The sequence below is a fragment of the Somniosus microcephalus genome, chromosome 19 (assembly GCF_052327205.1).
Source record: "Somniosus microcephalus isolate GS21.2 chromosome 19, FLI_Smic_1.0, whole genome shotgun sequence".
Lineage (NCBI taxonomy): Eukaryota > Metazoa > Chordata > Chondrichthyes > Squaliformes > Somniosidae > Somniosus > Somniosus microcephalus.
In genome coordinates, this window is record NC_141005.1 from 7,641,814 (window position 1) to 7,667,467 (window position 25,654).

Here is a 25,654-nt window from a genome sequence, read left to right on the forward strand (position 1 = left end):
AATCGCTGTTTCACCTGGGAGGGGTGTTTGGAGCCCTGGACGGTGGGAAGGGGGGAGGTATAAGGGCAGGTGTTGCATCTCCTGCACTTGCACGGGAAGGTGAAGGGGAAGGGGTGTTGGGGGTGATTGAAGAGTGGACTAGGGTGTCGCAGAGGGAGCGGTCCCTTCGGAATGCTGAAAGGGGAGGTGAGGGGAAGATGTGTTTGGTGGTGGGATCATGCTGGAGGTGGTGGAAATGGTGCAGGATGATCCGTTGAATGTGGAGGCTGGTGGGGTGAAAGGTGAGGACGAGGGGAACCCTATCGTGATTCCGGGAGGGAAGGGGTGAGGGCAGAAGTGCGGGAAATGGAACGGACACGGTCAAGGGCCGTGTCAACCATGGTAGAACAGGAATATGGTATTGAGATAGAGGATCAGCCATGATCGTATTGAATGGCGGAACAGGCTTGAAGGGCCGAATGGCCTACTACTGCTCCTATTTTTCTATGTTTCTATAAATTGTAAAATGTACCCTGTAACTAACGTTCCCGTTAATTTTTTTGGGGTGCGCGGCCCCTTTAAGGGACATTGAAAATACCACGCAGGCGCCATGTCCCTATTGAATGTCCGGCGAGCCAACTGTGCAGGAGGTCCAGAGAGCTGCACGGCCGCACGGCTCGAAGAGAACATTGCTTGCAACTAATACAAACTGCAAGTGTTTTGGGTCGGATTACGGCAGTGATTGGCCGGTGAAATTGCCGTAACTTGTGCACTTTTAATTGGGAGAAACTTAAACCCAGCAGAGCGAGAATAAACTGGAATCTGTTTCTTGGAGAGAGAGAGTGAAGCTGCTGATCACTCTGGTGAAATACTGAGATCGCTAGATTTCTGTTGGGTAAGGGCATCAAGGGATCTGGAGCAAAGGCGGGTAAATGGGGTTGAGGTGCAGATCAGCCGCGATCTGATAGAATGGCGGAACAGGCTCGAGGGGCTGAATGGCCTCCTGTTTCTTCGCGGCTTATAGAGAATTACAGGCATTCTCACAGTTTTCACCCCTCCCCAAAGGACTTGAGCATTGCAAAACTTCGAATACAATAAACGCATCGAAGAACTGATTTGCATAAACAAATGAGATCCTGTAGCAAACTGTAGCAATCTTTAGAGACCTCTCATTGGAGGATAAAGGGCAATGTGTTTGATGTAAGAAAACTACTAGGCACTTGGTCTAAGCGTTAAACAAAGCTTTAATCAATTGTTTTACAACATGGTGGTCTAGTTGCGTCCTTCACTGGTTCCTGTTAAGAATGTCCTGCGCAAGCTGGGCCCGTGCCCGAGTATTTATATTCTCCCTGGACAGCGCCACCCGCAGGCCGCTCAGTATTATTTCATAAGTCTTTCTTTCATGAATGACTGATTCATGTCAGTGTTAATGGGGCCAGCATGGCCTCTCCAGCTTTCCTGTGTGTTTAATTCCAGCTAATTGAGAGAAGCTCTGTCTGGACAGAGCAAGGCACAACATGACCACGTGACCATTTACTGAGTTTGGGAACGGTAGAGAAGAGAGATCTTCCAATGGGTACAAACTTGAGTGAAACACTTTCAATACCAAACTATGCTGTGTACACTATCAATGATTCACACTTGGACTGTCTCCGTGCTGTGCTCACTATGATTTACTGACTACAAGAGCAAAAACACCAGCCCCCCGGTTAGCGATGCCTCCCTTCCGGAGGAGCTTAACAACTTCTACGCTCGCTTCGACAGGGACAACAGGGAGCCGGCTACCAAAGCCTTGCCACCCCCGGAAGACCAGGTGCTCACTCTGTCGACCTCCGACGTAAGGGGTGTTCTATGTGGAGTGAACACACGAAAGGCTGCTGGACCGGATAGCATCCCTGGACGGGTACTCAAGGAATGTGCTGATCAGCTGGCTGATGTCTTCACCGCCATCTTCAATCTGTCATTGGCCCAGGCAGTAGTCCCTACATGCTTCAAGACCGCTACCATTATTCCTGTGCCAAAACAAACGGCTGTGACGTGCCTGAACAACTATCGACCTGTCGCACTCACACCCATCATAATGAAGTGTTTCGAGAGACTGGTCCTGGCTCACATCAATGCCAGTGTTCCCGCCTCTCTTGACCAACACCAGTTTGCCTATCGTGCAAACAGATCAACGGAGGATGCAATCACAACTGCTCTACACTCTGCACTGAATCACTTAGATGGTAAAAAGACCTACATCAGGATGCTGTTCATAGACTACAGCTCAGCATTCAACACTATCGTCCCCAACAAGCTGGCCACCAAACTCCACACTCTTGGCCTGAACACTTCCCTCTGCAACTGGACCCTGGACTTCCTAACAAACAGACCCCAGTCTGTCAAATTAGGTAACCACACCTCCCCCCCCCTGACCCTGAACACGGGGACCCCACCAGGATGTGTGCTGAGCCCCCTCCTCTACTCCCTCTTCACCCACGACTGTGTGGCTGTTCATGGTTCCAACACCATCATCAAGTTTGCGGATGATACCATGGTAGTAGGCCAGATCACCAACAACGATGAGTCAGCCTACAGGGAGGAGGTCCAGCATCTCGTGAAGTGGTGCGCCGATAACAACCTGGCCCTTAACATCAAGAAAACCAAAGAAATCATTGTGGACTTCAGGAAGTCTAAAGGCGGAAGTCACACCCCCATCCACATCAATGGGGCTGTGGTGGAAAGGGTGGACAGCTTTAAGTTCCTCGGAGTCCACATCACGGAAGACCTCTCCTGGTCCCTCAATACCTCCTCTCTGGTGAAGAAGGCCCAGCAGCGCCTATATTTCCTAAGGAGGCTGAAGAGATGTAACCTGTCACCCCTGATCCTCTCTAACTTTTACCGATGCACAATAGAGAGCATCCTGACAAACTGTATCACAGTATGGTATGGCAGCTGTAGCTACTATGACCGGAAAGCCCTGCAGCGGGTAGTCAAAACTGCCCAACGCATTACCGGCACCCGGCTACCGACCATAGAGCACATATACCAGAAACGCTGTTTACGGAGGTCACGGTCCATCATCAAAGACCCTACCCACCCCAGCCACAGTCTGTTCACCCTCCTGCCACCTGGGAGACGCTACAGATGCATTCGCACCCGAACAACCAGATTTAGGAACAGCTTCTTTCCCAGGGCTGTCATCCTACTGAACTCCACAAATAAACTCTAAAGCCTGCACATCTGCCAATGCACTTTATTATGGTTATGTTTATGTTAATGTATTACAAGCCAAATGTATGTTGAATGTTTAAATGTCTTAATCTAAATGTACACTCTCGGGAGCCGCAAGCCTACATTTCGTTGTACTGCACTTGTGCACTAACAATGACAATAAAAGTTGATTATTATTATTATTATTATTACTTCGACTGCCTCCGTGCTGTGGTCACTATCAATGATTCACACTTGGACTGTCTCTGGGCTGTGCTCACTATGATTCACACTTGGACTGTCTCTGCGCTGTGTTCACTATGATTCACACTTGGACTGCCTCCGTGCTGTGGTCACTATCAATGATTCACACTTGGACTGTCTCTGGGCTGTGCTCACTATGATTCACACTTGGACTGTCTCTGCGCTGTGTTCACTATGATTCACACTTGGACTGTCTCTGTGCTGTGCTCACTATGATTCACACTTGGACTGTCTCTGTGCTGTGTTTGCTATGTTTCACACCTGGACTGTCTCCGTGCTGTGCTCACTATGATTCACACTTGGACTGTCTCGGCGCTGTGCTCACTATGATTCACACTTGGACTGTCTCCTTGCTGTGCTCACTGTGATTAACACTTGGACATTCTCCGTACTGTGCTCACTATGATTCACATTTGGACAGTCTCTGTGCTGTGCTCACTATGATTCACACTTGGGCTTTCTCTGTGCTGTGTTCACTATGATTAACACTTGGATATTCTCTGTACTGTGCTCACTATGATTCACATTTGGACTGTCTCTGTGCTGTGCTCACTATGATTCACACTTGGACTGTCTCCATGCTGTGCTCACTATCAATGATTCACACTTGGACTGTCTCCATACTGTGCTCACTATGATTCACATTTGGACTGTCTCTGTGCTTTGCTCACTATTATTCACACTTGGACTGTCTGGGCTGTGCTCACTATGATTCACACTTGGACTGTCTCCATGCTGTGCTCACTATCAATGATTCACACTTGGACTGTCTCCATACTGTGCTCACTATCAATGATTCACACTTGGACTGTCTCTGTGTTGTGCTCACTATGATTCACACATGGACTGTCTCCGTGCTGTGCTCACCATGATTCACACTTGGACTGTCTCTGTGCTGTGTTCACTATGATTCACACTTGGACTGTCTCCATGCTGTGTTCACTATGATTCACACTTGGACTGTCTCTGCACTGTGCTCACCATGATTCACACTTGGACAGTCTCTGTGCTGTGTTCACCATGATTCACACTTGGACTGTCTCCATGCTGTGCTCACTATGATTCACACTTGGACTGTCTCTGCGCGGTGTTCACTATGATTCACACTTGGACTGCCTCTGTGCTGTGCTCACTATGATTCACACTTGGACAGTCTCCGTGCTGTGTTCACTATGATTCACACTTGGACTGTCTCTGCACTGTGATCACTATGATTCACACGTGGACTGTCTCCATGCGGTGCTCACTATGATTCACACTTGGACTTTCTCTGCGCTCTCTTCACTATGATTCACACTTGGACCGTCTCTGCGCTGTGCTCACTATGATTCACACTTGGACTGTCTCCGTGCTGTGCTCACTATGAATCACACTTGGACTGTCCCCGTGCTGTGCTCACTATGATTCACACTTGGACTGTCTCTGTGCTGTGCTCACTATCAATGGTTCACACTTGGACTGTCTCTGGGCTGTGCTCACTATGATTCACACTTGGACTGTCTGTGCTGTGCTCACTATCAGTGATTCACACTTGGACTGTCTCCGTGCTGTGCTCACTATGATTCACACTTGGACTGCTCCGTGCTGTGCTCACTATGATTCACACTTGGACTGTCTCCATGCTGTGCTCACTATCAATGATTCACACTTGGACTGTCTCCATGCTGTGCTCACTATCATTGATTCACACTTGGACTGCCTCTGTGCTGTGCTCACTATGATTCACACTTGGACTGTCTCCTTGCTTTGCTCACTATGATTCACACTTGGGCTTTCTCTGCGCTGTGCTCACTATGATTCACACTTGGACTGTCTCTGTGCTGTGTTCACTCTGATTCACACTTGGACTGTCTCCATGCTGTGCTCACTATGATTCACACTTGGACTGTCTCCGTGCTGTGTTCACTATGATTCACACTTGGCCTGTCTCCATGCTGTGCTCACTATGATTCACACTTGGACTGTCTCTGTGCTGTGCTCACTATGATTCACACTTGGACTGTCTCTGTGCTGTGCTCAGTATCAATGATTCATACTTGGACTGTTTCCATGCTGTGCTCACTATGATTCACACTTGGTCTGTCTCCTTGCTGTGCTCACTGTGATTAACACTTGGACAGTCTCCGTACTGTGCTCACTATGATTCACATTTGGACTGTCTCTGTGCTGTGCTCACTATGATTCACACTTGGGCTTTCTCTGTGCTGTGTTCACTATGATTAACACTTGGACATTCTCTGTACTGTGATCACTATGATTCACATTTGGACTGTCTCTGTGCTGTGCTCACTATGATTCACACTTGGACTGTCTCTGTGGTGTGTTCACTATGATTCACACTTGGACTGTCTCCATGCTGTGCTCACTATCAATGATTCTCACTTGGACTGTCTCCATGCTGTGCTCACTATTATTGTTTCACACTTGGACAGTCTCTGTGCTGTGCTCACTATGATTCACACTTGGACTGTCTCCTTGCTGTACTCACTATGATTCACACTTGGGCTTTCTCTGCGCTGTGTTCACTATGATTCACACTTGGACTGTCTCTGTGCTGTGCTCACTATGATTCACACTTGGACTGTCTCTGTGCTGTGCTCACTATGAATCACACTTGGTCTGTCTCCATGCTGTGTTCACTATGATTCACACTTGGACTGTCTCCGTGCTGTGTTCACTGTGATTCACACTTGGACTGTCTCCATGCTGTGCTCACTATGATTCACACTTGGACTGTCCCCGTGCTGTGTTCACTATGATTCATACTTGGCCTGTCTCCGTGCTGTGCTCATTATGATTCACACTTGGACTGTCTCCGTGCTGTGCTCACTATGATTCACACTTGAACTGCCTCTGTGCTGTGTTCAGTATCAATGATTCACACTTGGACTGCCTCTGTGCTGTGCTCACTATGATTCACACTTGGACTGTCTCTGTGCTGTGCTCACTATCAATGATTCACACTTGGACTGTCTCTGGACTGTGCTCACTATGATTCACACTTGGAATGTCTCTGCGCTGTGCTCACTATGATTCACGCTTGGACTATCTCTGGGCCGTGCTCACTATGATTCACACTTGGACTGTCTCCACACTGTGCTCACTATGATTCACACTTGGACTGTCTCTGTACTGTGCTCATTTTCAATGATTCACACTTGGACTGTCTCCATGCTGTGCTCACTATGATTCACACTTGGACTGTCTCCGTGCTGTGTTCACTATGTTTCACACTTGGACTGTCTATGTGCTGTGTCACTATTATTCACACTCGGACTGTCTCCGTGCTGTGCTCACTATCAATGATTCAGACTTGGACTGTGTCCACTCCGTGCTCACTATGATTCACACTTGGACTGATCTGTGCTGTGTTCGCTATGTTTCACACCTGGAATTTCTCCGTGCTGTGCTCACTATGATTCACACTTGGACTGTCTCTGCGCTGTGCTCACTATGATTCACACTTGGACTGTCTCCTTGCTGTGCTCAGTATGATTCACACTTGGGCTGTCTCTGTACTGTGCTCACTATGATTCACATTTGGACTGTCTCTGTGCTTTGCTCACTATTATTCACACTTGGACTGTCTGGGCTGTGCTCACTATGATTCACACTTGGACTGTCTCCATGCTGTGCTCACTATCGATGATTCACACTTGGACTGTCTCCATACTGTGCTCACTATCAATGATTCACACTTGGACTGTCTCTGTGTTGTGCTCACTATGATTCACACATGGACTGTCTCCGTGCTGTGCTCACCATGATTCACACTTGGACTGTCTCTGTGCTGTGTTCACTATGATTCACACTTGGACTGTCTCCATGCTGTGTTCACTATGATTCACACTTGGACTGTCTCTGCACTGTGCTCACCATGATTCACACTTGGACAGTCTCTGTGCTGTGTTCACCATGATTCACACTTGGACTGTCTCCATGCTGTGCTCACTATGATTCACACTTGGACTGTCTCTGCGTGGTGTTCACTATGATTCACACTTGGACTGCCTCCATGCTGTGCTCACTATGATTCACACTTGGACAGTCTCCGTGCTGTGTTCACTATGATTCACACTTGGACTGTCTCTGCACTGTGATCACTATGATTCACACGTGGACTGTCTCCATGCGGTGCTCACTATGATTCACACTTGGACTTTCTCTGCGCTCTCTTCACTATGATTCACACTTGGACCGTCTCTGCGCTGTGCTCACTATGATTCACACTTGGACTGTCTCCGTGCTGTGCTCACTATGAATCACACTTGGACTGTCCCCGTGCTGTGCTCACTATGATTCACACTTGGACTGTCTCTGTGCTGTGCTCACTATCAATGGTTCACACTTGGACTGTCTCTGGGCTGTGCTCACTATGATTCACACTTGGACTGTCTGTGCTGTGCTCACTACCAGTGATTCACACTTGGACTGTCTCCGTGCTGTGCTCACTATGATTCACACTTGGACTGCTCCGTGCTGTGCTCACTATGATTCACACTTGGACTGTCTCCATGCTGTGCTCACTATCAATGATTCACACTTGGACTGTCTCCATGCTGTGCTCACTATCATTGATTCACACTTGGACTGCCTCTGTGCTGTGCTCACTATGATTCACACTTGGACTGTCTCCTTGCTTTGCTCACTATGATTCACACTTGGGCTTTCTCTGCGCTGTGCTCACTATGATTCACACTTGGACTGTCTCTGTGCTGTGTTCACTCTGATTCACACTTGGACTGTCTCCATGCTGTGCTCACTATGATTCACACTTGGACTGTCTCCGTGCTGTGTTCACTATGATTCACACTTGGACTTTCTCTGCGCTCTCTTCACTATGATTCACACTTGGACCGTCTCTGCGCTGTGCTCACTATGATTCACACTTGGACTGTCTCCGTGCTGTGCTCACTATGAATCACACTTGGACTGTCCCCGTGCTGTGCTCACTATGATTCACACTTGGACTGTCTCTGTGCTGTGCTCAGTATCAATGATTCATACTTGGACTGTTTCCATGCTGTGCTCACTATGATTCACACTTGGTCTGTCTCCTTGCTGTGCTCACTGTGATTAACACTTGGACAGTCTCCGTACTGTGCTCACTATGATTCACATTTGGACTGTCTCTGTGCTGTGCTCACTATGATTCACACTTGGGCTTTCTCTGTGCTGTGTTCACTATGATTAACACTTGGACATTCTCTGTACTGTGATCACTATGATTCACATTTGGACTGTCTCTGTGCTGTGCTCACTATGATTCACACTTGGACTGTCTCTGTGGTGTGTTCACTATGATTCACACTTGGACTGTCTCCATGCTGTGCTCACTATCAATGATTCTCACTTGGACTGTCTCCATGCTGTGCTCACTATTATTGTTTCACACTTGGACAGTCTCTGTGCTGTGCTCACTATGATTCACACTTGGACTGTCTCCTTGCTGTACTCACTATGATTCACACTTGGGCTTTCTCTGCGCTGTGTTCACTATGATTCACACTTGGACTGTCTCTGTGCTGTGCTCACTATGATTCACACTTGGACTGTCTCTGTGCTGTGCTCACTATGAATCACACTTGGTCTGTCTCCATGCTGTGTTCACTATGATTCACACTTGGACTGTCTCCGTGCTGTGTTCACTGTGATTCACACTTGGACTGTCTCCATGCTGTGCTCACTATGATTCACACTTGGACTGTCCCCGTGCTGTGTTCACTATGATTCATACTTGGCCTGTCTCCGTGCTGTGCTCATTATGATTCACACTTGGACTGTCTCCGTGCTGTGCTCACTATGATTCACACTTGAACTGCCTCTGTGCTGTGTTCAGTATCAATGATTCACACTTGGACTGCCTCTGTGCTGTGCTCACTATGATTCACACTTGGACTGTCTCTGTGCTGTGCTCACTATCAATGATTCACACTTGGACTGTCTCTGGACTGTGCTCACTATGATTCACACTTGGAATGTCTCTGCGCTGTGCTCACTATGATTCACGCTTGGACTATCTCTGGGCCGTGCTCACTATGATTCACACTTGGACTGTCTCCACACTGTGCTCACTATGATTCACACTTGGACTGTCTCTGTACTGTGCTCATTTTCAATGATTCACACTTGGACTGTCTCCATGCTGTGCTCACTATGATTCACACTTGGACTGTCTCCGTGCTGTGTTCACTATGTTTCACACTTGGACTGTCTATGTGCTGTGTCACTATTATTCACACTCGGACTGTCTCCGTGCTGTGCTCACTATCAATGATTCAGACTTGGACTGTGTCCACTCCGTGCTCACTATGATTCACACTTGGACTGATCTGTGCTGTGTTCGCTATGTTTCACACCTGGAATTTCTCCGTGCTGTGCTCACTATGATTCACACTTGGACTGTCTCTGCGCTGTGCTCACTATGATTCACACTTGGACTGTCTCCTTGCTGTGCTCAGTATGATTCACACTTGGGCTGTCTCTGTACTGTGCTCACTATGATTCACATTTGGACTGTCTCTGTGCTTTGCTCACTATTATTCACACTTGGACTGTCTGGGCTGTGCTCACTATGATTCACACTTGGACTGTCTCCATGCTGTGCTCACTATCGATGATTCACACTTGGACTGTCTCCATACTGTGCTCACTATCAATGATTCACACTTGGACTGTCTCTGTGTTGTGCTCACTATGATTCACACATGGACTGTCTCCGTGCTGTGCTCACCATGATTCACACTTGGACTGTCTCTGTGCTGTGTTCACTATGATTCACACTTGGACTGTCTCCATGCTGTGTTCACTATGATTCACACTTGGACTGTCTCTGCACTGTGCTCACCATGATTCACACTTGGACAGTCTCTGTGCTGTGTTCACCATGATTCACACTTGGACTGTCTCCATGCTGTGCTCACTATGATTCACACTTGGACTGTCTCTGCGTGGTGTTCACTATGATTCACACTTGGACTGCCTCCATGCTGTGCTCACTATGATTCACACTTGGACAGTCTCCGTGCTGTGTTCACTATGATTCACACTTGGACTGTCTCTGCACTGTGATCACTATGATTCACACGTGGACTGTCTCCATGCGGTGCTCACTATGATTCACACTTGGACTTTCTCTGCGCTCTCTTCACTATGATTCACACTTGGACCGTCTCTGCGCTGTGCTCACTATGATTCACACTTGGACTGTCTCCGTGCTGTGCTCACTATGAATCACACTTGGACTGTCCCCGTGCTGTGCTCACTATGATTCACACTTGGACTGTCTCTGTGCTGTGCTCACTATCAATGGTTCACACTTGGACTGTCTCTGGGCTGTGCTCACTATGATTCACACTTGGACTGTCTGTGCTGTGCTCACTATCAGTGATTCACACTTGGACTGTCTCCGTGCTGTGCTCACTATGATTCACACTTGGACTGCTCCGTGCTGTGCTCACTATGATTCACACTTAGACTGTCTCCGTGCTATGCTCACTATGATTCACACTTGGACTGTCTCTGTGCTATGCTCACTATGATTCACACTTGGACTGTCCCTGTGCTGTGCTCATTATGATTCACACTTGGACTGTCTCTGCGCTGTGTTCACTATGATTCACACTTGGACTGTCTCTGTGCTGTGCTCACTATGATTCACACTTGGTCTGTCTCTGTGCTGTGTTCACTATGATTCACACTTGGACTGTCTCTGTGCTGTGCTCACTATGATTCACACTTGGACTGTCTCTGTGCTGTGTTCACTATGATTCACACTTGGACTGTCTGCATGCTGTGCTCACTATGATTCACACTTGGACTGTCTCTGTGCTGTGCTCCCCATCAATGATTCACACTTGGACTGTCTCCGTGTTGTGCTCACTATGATTCACACTTGGACTGTCTCTGCTGTGCTCACTATGATTCACACTTGGACTGTCTCTGTGCTGTGCTCACTATGATTCACACTTGGACTGTCTCTGTGCTGTGTTCACTATGATTCACACTTGGACTGTCTCCATGCTGTGTTCACTATCAATGATTCTCACTTGGACTGTCTCCATGCTGTGCTCACTATTATTGTTTCACACTTGGACAGTCTCTGTGCTGTGCTCACTATGATTCACACTTGGACTGTCTCCTTGCTGTACTCACTATGATTCACACTTGGGCTTTCTCTGCGCTGTGTTCACTATGATTCACACTTGGACTGTCTCTGTGCTGTGCTCACTATGATTCACACTTGGACTGTCTCTGTGCTGTGCTCACTATGAATCACACTTGGTCTGTCTCCATGCTGTGTTCACTATGATTCACACTTGGACTGTCTCCGTGCTGTGTTCACTGTGATTCACACTTGGACTGTCTCCATGCTGTGCTCACTATGATTCACACTTGGACTGTCCCCGTGCTGTGTTCACTATGATTCATACTTGGCCTGTCTCCGTGCTGTGCTCATTATGATTCACACTTGGACTGTCTCCGTGCTGTGCTCACTATGATTCACACTTGAACTGCCTCTGTGCTGTGTTCAGTATCAATGATTCACACTTGGACTGCCTCTGTGCTGTGCTCACTATGATTCACACTTGGACTGTCTCTGTGCTGTGCTCACTATCAATGATTCACACTTGGACTGTCTCTGGACTGTGCTCACTATGATTCACACTTGGAATGTCTCTGCGCTGTGCTCACTATGATTCACGCTTGGACTATCTCTGGGCCGTGCTCACTATGATTCACACTTGGACTGTCTCCACACTGTGCTCACTATGATTCACACTTGGACTGTCTCTGTACTGTGCTCATTTTCAATGATTCACACTTGGACTGTCTCCATGCTGTGCTCACTATGATTCACACTTGGACTGTCTCCGTGCTGTGTTCACTATGTTTCACACTTGGACTGTCTATGTGCTGTGTCACTATTATTCACACTCGGACTGTCTCCGTGCTGTGCTCACTATCAATGATTCAGACTTGGACTGTGTCCACTCCGTGCTCACTATGATTCACACTTGGACTGATCTGTGCTGTGTTCGCTATGTATCACACCTGGAATTTCTCCGTGCTGTGCTCACTATGATTCACACTTGGACTGTCTCTGCGCTGTGCTCACTATGATTCACACTTGGACTGTCTCCTTGCTGTGCTCAGTATGATTCACACTTGGGCTGTCTCTGTACTGTGCTCACTATGATTCACATTTGGACTGTCTCTGTGCTTTGCTCACTATTATTCACACTTGGACTGTCTGGGCTGTGCTCACTATGATTCACACTTGGACTGTCTCCATGCTGTGCTCACTATCGATGATTCACACTTGGACTGTCTCCATACTGTGCTCACTATCAATGATTCACACTTGGACTGTCTCTGTGTTGTGCTCACTATGATTCACACATGGACTGTCTCCGTGCTGTGCTCACCATGATTCACACTTGGACTGTCTCCATGCTGTGTTCACTATGATTCACACTTGGACTGTCTCTGCACTGTGCTCACCATGATTCACACTTGGACAGTCTCTGTGCTGTGTTCACCATGATTCACACTTGGACTGTCTCCATGCTGTGCTCACTATGATTCACACTTGGACTGTCTCTGCGTGGTGTTCACTATGATTCACACTTGGACTGCCTCCATGCTGTGCTCACTATGATTCACACTTGGACAGTCTCCGTGCTGTGTTCACTATGATTCACACTTGGACTGTCTCTGCACTGTGATCACTATGATTCACACGTGGACTGTCTCCATGCGGTGCTCACTATGATTCACACTTGGACTTTCTCTGCGCTCTCTTCACTATGATTCACACTTGGACCGTCTCTGCGCTGTGCTCACTATGATTCACACTTGGACTGTCTCCGTGCTGTGCTCACTATGAATCACACTTGGACTGTCCCCGTGCTGTGCTCACTATGATTCACACTTGGACTGTCTCTGTGCTGTGCTCACTATCAATGGTTCACACTTGGACTGTCTCTGGGCTGTGCTCACTATGATTCACACTTGGACTGTCTGTGCTGTGCTCACTACCAGTGATTCACACTTGGACTGTCTCCGTGCTGTGCTCACTATGATTCACACTTGGACTGCTCCGTGCTGTGCTCACTATGATTCACACTTGGACTGTCTCCATGCTGTGCTCACTATCAATGATTCACACTTGGACTGTCTCCATGCTGTGCTCACTATCATTGATTCACACTTGGACTGCCTCTGTGCTGTGCTCACTATGATTCACACTTGGACTGTCTCCTTGCTTTGCTCACTATGATTCACACTTGGGCTTTCTCTGCGCTGTGCTCACTATGATTCACACTTGGACTGTCTCTGTGCTGTGTTCACTCTGATTCACACTTGGACTGTCTCCATGCTGTGCTCACTATGATTCACACTTGGACTGTCTCCGTGCTGTGTTCACTATGATTCACACTTGGACTTTCTCTGCGCTCTCTTCACTATGATTCACACTTGGACCGTCTCTGCGCTGTGCTCACTATGATTCACACTTGGACTGTCTCCGTGCTGTGCTCACTATGAATCACACTTGGACTGTCCCCGTGCTGTGCTCACTATGATTCACACTTGGACTGTCTCTGTGCTGTGCTCAGTATCAATGATTCATACTTGGACTGTTTCCATGCTGTGCTCACTATGATTCACACTTGGTCTGTCTCCTTGCTGTGCTCACTGTGATTAACACTTGGACAGTCTCCGTACTGTGCTCACTATGATTCACATTTGGACTGTCTCTGTGCTGTGCTCACTATGATTCACACTTGGGCTTTCTCTGTGCTGTGTTCACTATGATTAACACTTGGACATTCTCTGTACTGTGATCACTATGATTCACATTTGGACTGTCTCTGTGCTGTGCTCACTATGATTCACACTTGGACTGTCTCTGTGGTGTGTTCACTATGATTCACACTTGGACTGTCTCCATGCTGTGCTCACTATCAATGATTCTCACTTGGACTGTCTCCATGCTGTGCTCACTATTATTGTTTCACACTTGGACAGTCTCTGTGCTGTGCTCACTATGATTCACACTTGGACTGTCTCCTTGCTGTACTCACTATGATTCACACTTGGGCTTTCTCTGCGTTGTGTTCACTATGATTCACACTTGGACTGTCTCTGTGCTGTGCTCACTATGATTCACACTTGGACTGTCTCTGTGCTGTGCTCACTATGAATCACACTTGGTCTGTCTCCATGCTGTGTTCACTATGATTCACACTTGGACTGTCTCCGTGCTGTGTTCACTGTGATTCACACTTGGACTGTCTCCATGCTGTGCTCACTATGATTCACACTTGGACTGTCCCCGTGCTGTGTTCACTATGATTCATACTTGGCCTGTCTCCGTGCTGTGCTCATTATGATTCACACTTGGACTGTCTCCGTGCTGTGCTCACTATGATTCACACTTGAACTGCCTCTGTGCTGTGTTCAGTATCAATGATTCACACTTGGACTGCCTCTGTGCTGTGCTCACTATGATTCACACTTGGACTGTCTCTGTGCTGTGCTCACTATCAATGATTCACACTTGGACTGTCTCTGGACTGTGCTCACTATGATTCACACTTGGAATGTCTCTGCGCTGTGCTCACTATGATTCACGCTTGGACTATCTCTGGGCCGTGCTCACTATGATTCACACTTGGACTGTCTCCACACTGTGCTCACTATGATTCACACTTGGACTGTCTCTGTACTGTGCTCATTTTCAATGATTCACACTTGGACTGTCTCCATGCTGTGCTCACTATGATTCACACTTGGACTGTCTCCGTGCTGTGTTCACTATGTTTCACACTTGGACTGTCTATGTGCTGTGTCACTATTATTCACACTCGGACTGTCTCCGTGCTGTGCTCACTATCAATGATTCAGACTTGGACTGTGTCCACTCCGTGCTCACTATGATTCACACTTGGACTGATCTGTGCTGTGTTCGCTATGTTTCACACCTGGAATTTCTCCGTGCTGTGCTCACTATGATTCACACTTGGACTGTCTCTGCGCTGTGCTCACTATGATTCACACTTGGACTGTCTCCTTGCTGTGCTCAGTATGATTCACACTTGGGCTGTCTCTGTACTGTGCTCACTATGATTCACATTTGGACTGTCTCTGTGTTTTGCTCACTATTATTCACACTTGGACTGTCTGGGCTGTGCTCACTATGATTCACACTTGGACTGTCTCCATGCTGTGCTCACTATCGATGATTCACACTTGGACTGTCTCCATACTGTGCTCACTATCAATGATTCACACTTGGACTGTCTCTGTGTTGTGCTCACTATGATTCACACATGGACTGTCTCCGTGCTGTGCTCACCATGATTCACACTTGGACTGTCTCTGTGCTGTGTTCACTATGATTCACACTTGGACTGTCTCCATGCTGTGTTCACTATGATTCACACTTGGACTGTCTCTGCACTGTGCTCACCATGATTCACACTTGGACAGTCTCTGTGCTGTGTTCACCATGATTCACACTTGGACTGTCTCCATGCTGTGCTCACTATGATTCACACTTGGACTGTCTCTGCGTGGTGTTCACTATGATTCACACTTGGACTGCCTCCATGCTGTGCTCACTATGATTCACACTTGGACAGTCTCCGTGCTGTGTTCACTATGATTCACACTTGGACTGTCTCTGCACTGTGATCACTATGATTCACACGTGGACTGTCTCCATGCGGTGCTCACTATGATTCACACTTGGACTTTCTCTGCGCTCTCTTCACTATGATTCACACTTGGACCGTCTCTGCGCTGTGCTCACTATGATTCACACTTGGACTGTCTCCGTGCTGTGCTCACTATGAATCACACTTGGACTGTCCCCGTGCTGTGCTCACTATGATTCACACTTGGACTGTCTCCATGCTGTGCTCACTATCAATGATTCACACTTGGACTGTCTCCATACTGTGCTCACTATCAATGATTCACACTTGGACTGTCTCTGTGTTGTGCTCACTATGATTCACACATGGACTGTCTCCGTGCTGTGCTCACCATGATTCACACTTGGACTGTCTCTGTGCTGTGTTCACTATGATTCACACTTGGACTGTCTCCATGCTGTGTTCACTATGATTCACACTTGGACTGTCTCTGCACTGTGCTCACCATGATTCACACTTGGACAGTCTCTGTGCTGTGTTCACCATGATTCACACTTGGACTGTCTCCATGCTGTGCTCACTATGATTCACACTTGGACTGTCTCTGCGCGGTGTTCACTATGATTCACACTTGGACTGCCTCCATGCTGTGCTCACTATGATTCACACTTGGACAGTCTCCGTGCTGTGTTCACTATGATTCACACTTGGACTGTCTCTGCACTGTGATCACTATGATTCACACGTGGACTGTCTCCATGCGGTGCTCACTATGATTCACACTTGGACTTTCTCTGCGCTCTCTTCACTATGATTCACACTTGGACCGTCTCTGCGCTGTGCTCACTATGATTCACACTTGGACTGTCTCCGTGCTGTGCTCACTATGAATCACACTTGGACTGTCCCCGTGCTGTGCTCACTATGATTCACACTTGGACTGTCTCTGTGCTGTGCTCACTATCAATGGTTCACACTTGGACTGTCTCTGGGCTGTGCTCACTATGATTCACACTTGGACTGTCTGTGCTGTGCTCACTATCAGTGATTCACACTTGGACTGTCTCCGTGCTGTGCTCACTATGATTCACACTTGGACTGCTCCGTGCTGTGCTCACTATGATTCACACTTGGACTGTCTCCATGCTGTGCTCACTATCAATGATTCACACTTGGACTGTCTCCATGCTGTGCTCACTATCATTGATTCACACTTGGACTGCCTCTGTGCTGTGCTCACTATGATTCACACTTGGACTGTCTCCTTGCTTTGCTCACTATGATTCACACTTGGGCTTTCTCTGCGCTGTGCTCACTATGATTCACACTTGGACTGTCTCTGTGCTGTGTTCACTCTGATTCACACTTGGACTGTCTCCATGCTGTGCTCACTATGATTCACACTTGGACTGTCTCCGTGCTGTGTTCACTATGATTCACACTTGGCCTGTCTCCATGCTGTGCTCACTATGATTCACACTTGGACTGTCTCTGTGCTGTGCTCACTATGATTCACACTTGGACTGTCTCTGTGCTGTGCTCAGTATCAATGATTCATACTTGGACTGTTTCCATGCTGTGCTCACTATGATTCACACTTGGTCTGTCTCCTTGCTGTGCTCACTGTGATTAACACTTGGACAGTCTCCGTACTGTGCTCACTATGATTCACATTTGGACTGTCTCTGTGCTGTGCTCACTATGATTCACACTTGGGCTTTCTCTGTGCTGTGTTCACTATGATTAACACTTGGACATTCTCTGTACTGTGATCACTATGATTCACATTTGGACTGTCTCTATGCTGTGCTCACTATGATTCACACTTGGACTGTCTCTGTGGTGTGTTCACTATGATTCACACTTGGACTGTCTCCATGCTGTGCTCACTATCAATGATTCTCACTTGGACTGTCTCCATGCTGTGCTCACTATTATTGTTTCACACTTGGACAGTCTCTGTGCTGTGCTCACTATGATTCACACTTGGACTGTCTCCTTGCTGTACTCACTATGATTCACACTTGGGCTTTCTCTGCGCTGTGTTCACTATGATTCACACTTGGACTGTCTCTGTGCTGTGCTCACTATGATTCACACTTGGACTGTCTCTGTGCTGTGCTCACTATGAATCACACTTGGTCTGTCTCCATGCTGTGTTCACTATGATTCACACTTGGACTGTCTCCGTGCTGTGTTCACTGTGATTCACACTTGGACTGTCTCCATGCTGTGCTCACTATGATTCACACTTGGACTGTCCCCGTGCTGTGTTCACTATGATTCATACTTGGCCTGTCTCCGTGCTGTGCTCATTATGATTCACACTTGGACTGTCTCCGTGCTGTGCTCACTATGATTCACACTTGAACTGCCTCTGTGCTGTGTTCAGTATCAATGATTCACACTTGGACTGCCTCTGTGCTGTGCTCACTATGATTCACACTTGGACTGTCTCTGTGCTGTGCTCACTATCAATGATTCACACTTGGACTGTCTCTGGACTGTGCTCACTATGATTCACACTTGGAATGTCTCTGCGCTGTGCTCACTATGATTCACGCTTGGACTATCTCTGGGCCGTGCTCACTATGATTCACACTTGGACTGTCTCCACACTGTGCTCACTATGATTCACACTTGGACTGTCTCTGTACTGTGCTCATTTTCAATGATTCACACTTGGACTGTCTCCATGCTGTGCTCACTATGATTCACACTTGGACTGTCTCCGTGCTGTGTTCACTATGTTTCACACTTGGACTGTCTATGTGCTGTGTCACTATTATTCACACTCGGACTGTCTCCGTGCTGTGCTCACTATCAATGATTCAGACTTGGACTGTGTCCACTCCGTGCTCACTATGATTCACACTTGGACTGATCTGTGCTGTGTTCGCTATGTTTCACACCTGGAATTTCTCCGTGCTGTGCTCACTATGATTCACACTTGGACTGTCTCTGCGCTGTGCTCACTATGATTCACACTTGGACTGTCTCCTTGCTGTGCTCAGTATGATTCACACTTGGGCTGTCTCTGTACTGTGCTCACTATGATTCACATTTGGACTGTCTCTGTGCTTTGCTCACTATTATTCACACTTGGACTGTCTGGGCTGTGCTCACTATGATTCACACTTGGACTGTCTCCATGCTGTGCTCACTATCGATGATTCACACTTGGACTGTCTCCATACTGTGCTCACTATCAATGATTCACACTTGGACTGTCTCTGTGTTGTGCTCACTATGATTCACACATGGACTGTCTCCGTGCTGTGCTCACCATGATTCACACTTGGACTGTCTCTGTGCTGTGTTCACTATGATTCACACTTGGACTGTCTCCATGCTGTGTTCACTATGATTCACACTTGGACTGTCTCTGCACTGTGCTCACCATGATTCACACTTGGACAGTCTCTGTGCTGTGTTCACCATGATTCACACTTGGACTGTCTCCATGCTGTGCTCACTATGATTCACACTTGGACTGTCTCTGCGTGGTGTTCACTATGATTCACACTTGGACTGCCTCCATGCTGTGCTCACTATGATTCACACTTGGACAGTCTCCGTGCTGTGTTCACTATGATTCACACTTGGACTGTCTCTGCACTGTGATCACTATGATTCACACGTGGACTGTCTCCATGCGGTGCTCACTATGATTCACACTTGGACTTTCTCTGCGCTCTCTTCACTATGATTCACACTTGGACCGTCTCTGCGCTGTGCTCACTATGATTCACACTTGGACTGTCTCCGTGCTGTGCTCACTATGAATCACACTTGGACTGTCCCCGTGCTGTGCTCACTATGATTCACACTTGGACTGTCTCTGTGCTGTGCTCACTATCAATGGTTCACACTTGGACTGTCTCTGGGCTGTGCTCACTATGATTCACACTTGGACTGTCTGTGCTGTGCTCACTATCAGTGATTCACACTTGGACTGTCTCCGTGCTGTGCTCACTATGATTCACACTTGGACTGCTCCGTGCTGTGCTCACTATGATTCACACTTAGACTGTCTCCGTGCTATGCTCACTATGATTCACACTTGGACTGTCTCTGTGCTATGCTCACTATGATTCACACTTGGACTGTCCCTGTGCTGTGCTCATTATGATTCACACTTGGACTGTCTCTGCGCTGTGTTCACTATGATTCACACTTGGACTGTCTCTGTGCTGTGCTCACTATGATTCACACTTGGTCTGTCTCTGTGCTGTGTTCACTATGATTCACACTTGGACTGTCTCTGTGCTGTGCTCACTATGATTCACACTTGGACTGTCTCTGTGCTGTGTTCACTATGATTCACACTTGGACTGTCTGCATGCTGTGCTCACTATGATTCACACTTGGACTGTCTCTGTGCTGTGCTCCCCATCAATGATTCACACTTGGACTGTCTCCGTGTTGTGCTCACTATGATTCACACTTGGACTGTCTCTGCTGTGCTCACTATGATTCACACTTGGACTGTCTCTGTGCTGTGCTCACTATGATTCACACTTGGACTGTCTCTGTGCTGTGTTCACTATGATTCACACTTGGACTGTCTCCATGCTGTGTTCACTATCAATGATTCTCACTTGGACTGTCTCCATGCTGTGCTCACTATTATTGTTTCACACTTGGACAGTCTCTGTGCTGTGCTCACTATGATTCACACTTGGACTGTCTCCTTGCTGTACTCACTATGATTCACACTTGGGCTTTCTCTGCGCTGTGTTCACTATGATTCACACTTGGACTGTCTCTGTGCTGTGCTCACTATGATTCACACTTGGACTGTCTCTGTGCTGTGCTCACTATGAATCACACTTGGTCTGTCTCCATGCTGTGTTCACTATGATTCACACTTGGACTGTCTCCGTGCTGTGTTCACTGTGATTCACACTTGGACTGTCTCCATGCTGTGCTCACTATGATTCACACTTGGACTGTCCCCGTGCTGTGTTCACTATGATTCATACTTGGCCTGTCTCCGTGCTGTGCTCATTATGATTCACACTTGGACTGTCTCCGTGCTGTGCTCACTATGATTCACACTTGAACTGCCTCTGTGCTGTGTTCAGTATCAATGATTCACACTTGGACTGCCTCTGTGCTGTGCTCACTATGATTCACACTTGGACTGTCTCTGTGCTGTGCTCACTATCAATGATTCACACTTGGACTGTCTCTGGACTGTGCTCACTATGATTCACACTTGGAATGTCTCTGCGCTGTGCTCACTATGATTCACGCTTGGACTATCTCTGGGCCGTGCTCACTATGATTCACACTTGGACTGTCTCCACACTGTGCTCACTATGATTCACACTTGGACTGTCTCTGTACTGTGCTCATTTTCAATGATTCACACTTGGACTGTCTCCATGCTGTGCTCACTATGATTCACACTTGGACTGTCTCCGTGCTGTGTTCACTATGTTTCACACTTGGACTGTCTATGTGCTGTGTCACTATTATTCACACTCGGACTGTCTCCGTGCTGTGCTCACTATCAATGATTCAGACTTGGACTGTGTCCACTCCGTGCTCACTATGATTCACACTTGGACTGATCTGTGCTGTGTTCGCTATGTATCACACCTGGAATTTCTCCGTGCTGTGCTCACTATGATTCACACTTGGACTGTCTCTGCGCTGTGCTCACTATGATTCACACTTGGACTGTCTCCTTGCTGTGCTCAGTATGATTCACACTTGGGCTGTCTCTGTACTGTGCTCACTATGATTCACATTTGGACTGTCTCTGTGCTTTGCTCACTATTATTCACACTTGGACTGTCTGGGCTGTGCTCACTATGATTCACACTTGGACTGTCTCCATGCTGTGCTCACTATCGATGATTCACACTTGGACTGTCTCCATACTGTGCTCACTATCAATGATTCACACTTGGACTGTCTCTGTGTTGTGCTCACTATGATTCACACATGGACTGTCTCCGTGCTGTGCTCACCATGATTCACACTTGGACTGTCTCCATGCTGTGTTCACTATGATTCACACTTGGACTGTCTCTGCACTGTGCTCACCATGATTCACACTTGGACAGTCTCTGTGCTGTGTTCACCATGATTCACACTTGGACTGTCTCCATGCTGTGCTCACTATGATTCACACTTGGACTGTCTCTGCGTGGTGTTCACTATGATTCACACTTGGACTGCCTCCATGCTGTGCTCACTATGATTCACACTTGGACAGTCTCCGTGCTGTGTTCACTATGATTCACACTTGGACTGTCTCTGCACTGTGATCACTATGATTCACACGTGGACTGTCTCCATGCGGTGCTCACTATGATTCACACTTGGACTTTCTCTGCGCTCTCTTCACTATGATTCACACTTGGACCGTCTCTGCGCTGTGCTCACTATGATTCACACTTGGACTGTCTCCGTGCTGTGCTCACTATGAATCACACTTGGACTGTCCCCGTGCTGTGCTCACTATGATTCACACTTGGACTGTCTCTGTGCTGTGCTCACTATCAATGGTTCACACTTGGACTGTCTCTGGGCTGTGCTCACTATGATTCACACTTGGACTGTCTGTGCTGTGCTCACTACCAGTGATTCACACTTGGACTGTCTCCGTGCTGTGCTCACTATGATTCACACTTGGACTGCTCCGTGCTGTGCTCACTATGATTCACACTTGGACTGTCTCCATGCTGTGCTCACTATCAATGATTCACACTTGGACTGTCTCCATGCTGTGCTCACTATCATTGATTCACACTTGGACTGCCTCTGTGCTGTGCTCACTATGATTCACACTTGGACTGTCTCCTTGCTTTGCTCACTATGATTCACACTTGGGCTTTCTCTGCGCTGTGCTCACTATGATTCACACTTGGACTGTCTCTGTGCTGTGTTCACTCTGATTCACACTTGGACTGTCTCCATGCTGTGCTCACTATGATTCACACTTGGACTGTCTCCGTGCTGTGTTCACTATGATTCACACTTGGACTTTCTCTGCGCTCTCTTCACTATGATTCACACTTGGACCGTCTCTGCGCTGTGCTCACTATGATTCACACTTGGACTGTCTCCGTGCTGTGCTCACTATGAATCACACTTGGACTGTCCCCGTGCTGTGCTCACTATGATTCACACTTGGACTGTCTCTGTGCTGTGCTCAGTATCAATGATTCATACTTGGACTGTTTCCATGCTGTGCTCACTATGATTCACACTTGGTCTGTCTCCTTGCTGTGCTCACTGTGATTAACACTTGGACAGTCTCCGTACTGTGCTCACTATGATTCACATTTGGACTGTCTCTGTGCTGTGCTCACTATGATTCACACTTGGGCTTTCTCTGTGCTGTGTTCACTATGATTAACACTTGGACATTCTCTGTACTGTGATCACTATGATTCACATTTGGACTGTCTCTGTGCTGTGCTCACTATGATTCACACTTGGACTGTCTCTGTGGTGTGTTCACTATGATTCACACTTGGACTGTCTCCATGCTGTGCTCACTATCAATGATTCTCACTTGGACTGTCTCCATGCTGTGCTCACTATTATTGTTTCACACTTGGACAGTCTCTGTGCTGTGCTCACTATGATTCACACTTGGACTGTCTCCTTGCTGTACTCACTATGATTCACACTTGGGCTTTCTCTGCGCTGTGTTCACTATGATTCACACTTGGACTGTCTCTGTGCTGTGCTCACTATGATTCACACTTGGACTGTCTCTGTGCTGTGCTCACTATGAATCACACTTGGTCTGTCTCCATGCTGTGTTCACTATGATTCACACTTGGACTGTCTCCGTGCTGTGTTCACTGTGATTCACACTTGGACTGTCTCCATGCTGTGCTCACTATGATTCACACTTGGACTGTCCCCGTGCTGTGTTCACTATGATTCATACTTGGCCTGTCTCCGTGCTGTGCTCATTATGATTCACACTTGGACTGTCTCCGTGCTGTGCTCACTATGATTCACACTTGAACTGCCTCTGTGCTGTGTTCAGTATCAATGATTCACACTTGGACTGCCTCTGTGCTGTGCTCACTATGATTCACACTTGGACTGTCTCTGTGCTGTGCTCACTATCAATGATTCACACTTGGACTGTCTCTGGACTGTGCTCACTATGATTCACACTTGGAATGTCTCTGCGCTGTGCTCACTATGATTCACGCTTGGACTATCTCTGGGCCGTGCTCACTATGATTCACACTTGGACTGTCTCCACACTGTGCTCACTATGATTCACACTTGGACTGTCTCTGTACTGTGCTCATTTTCAATGATTCACACTTGGACTGTCTCCATGCTGTGCTCACTATGATTCACACTTGGACTGTCTCCGTGCTGTGTTCACTATGTTTCACACTTGGACTGTCTATGTGCTGTGTCACTATTATTCACACTCGGACTGTCTCCGTGCTGTGCTCACTATCAATGATTCAGACTTGGACTGTGTCCACTCCGTGCTCACTATGATTCACACTTGGACTGATCTGTGCTGTGTTCGCTATGTTTCACACCTGGAATTTCTCCGTGCTGTGCTCACTATGATTCACACTTGGACTGTCTCTGCGCTGTGCTCACTATGATTCACACTTGGACTGTCTCCTTGCTGTGCTCAGTATGATTCACACTTGGGCTGTCTCTGTACTGTGCTCACTATGATTCACATTTGGACTGTCTCTGTGCTTTGCTCACTATTATTCACACTTGGACTGTCTGGGCTGTGCTCACTATGATTCACACTTGGACTGTCTCCATGCTGTGCTCACTATCGATGATTCACACTTGGACTGTCTCCATACTGTGCTCACTATCAATGATTCACACTTGGACTGTCTCTGTGTTGTGCTCACTATGATTCACACATGGACTGTCTCCGTGCTGTGCTCACCATGATTCACACTTGGACTGTCTCTGTGCTGTGTTCACTATGATTCACACTTGGACTGTCTCCATGCTGTGTTCACTATGATTCACACTTGGACTGTCTCTGCACTGTGCTCACCATGATTCACACTTGGACAGTCTCTGTGCTGTGTTCACCATGATTCACACTTGGACTGTCTCCATGCTGTGCTCACTATGATTCACACTTGGACTGTCTCTGCGTGGTGTTCACTATGATTCACACTTGGACTGCCTCCATGCTGTGCTCACTATGATTCACACTTGGACAGTCTCCGTGCTGTGTTCACTATGATTCACACTTGGACTGTCTCTGCACTGTGATCACTATGATTCACACGTGGACTGTCTCCATGCGGTGCTCACTATGATTCACACTTGGACTTTCTCTGCGCTCTCTTCACTATGATTCACACTTGGACCGTCTCTGCGCTGTGCTCACTATGATTCACACTTGGACTGTCTCCGTGCTGTGCTCACTATGAATCACACTTGGACTGTCCCCGTGCTGTGCTCACTATGATTCACACTTGGACTGTCTCTGTGCTGTGCTCACTATCAATGGTTCACACTTGGACTGTCTCTGGGCTGTGCTCACTATGATTCACACTTGGACTGTCTGTGCT

The 25,654-nt window shown here is 47.5% G+C and overlaps 1 protein-coding gene across 6 annotated transcripts in view; it reads left to right on the top strand.

The window, feature by feature from the left end:
• The window catches only part of ulk1b (unc-51 like autophagy activating kinase 1), a 203,168-nt gene that overhangs the window by 123,694 nt on the left and 53,820 nt on the right, over nucleotides 1-25,654 (top strand). The gene's annotated exons all lie outside the window — the stretch shown is intronic.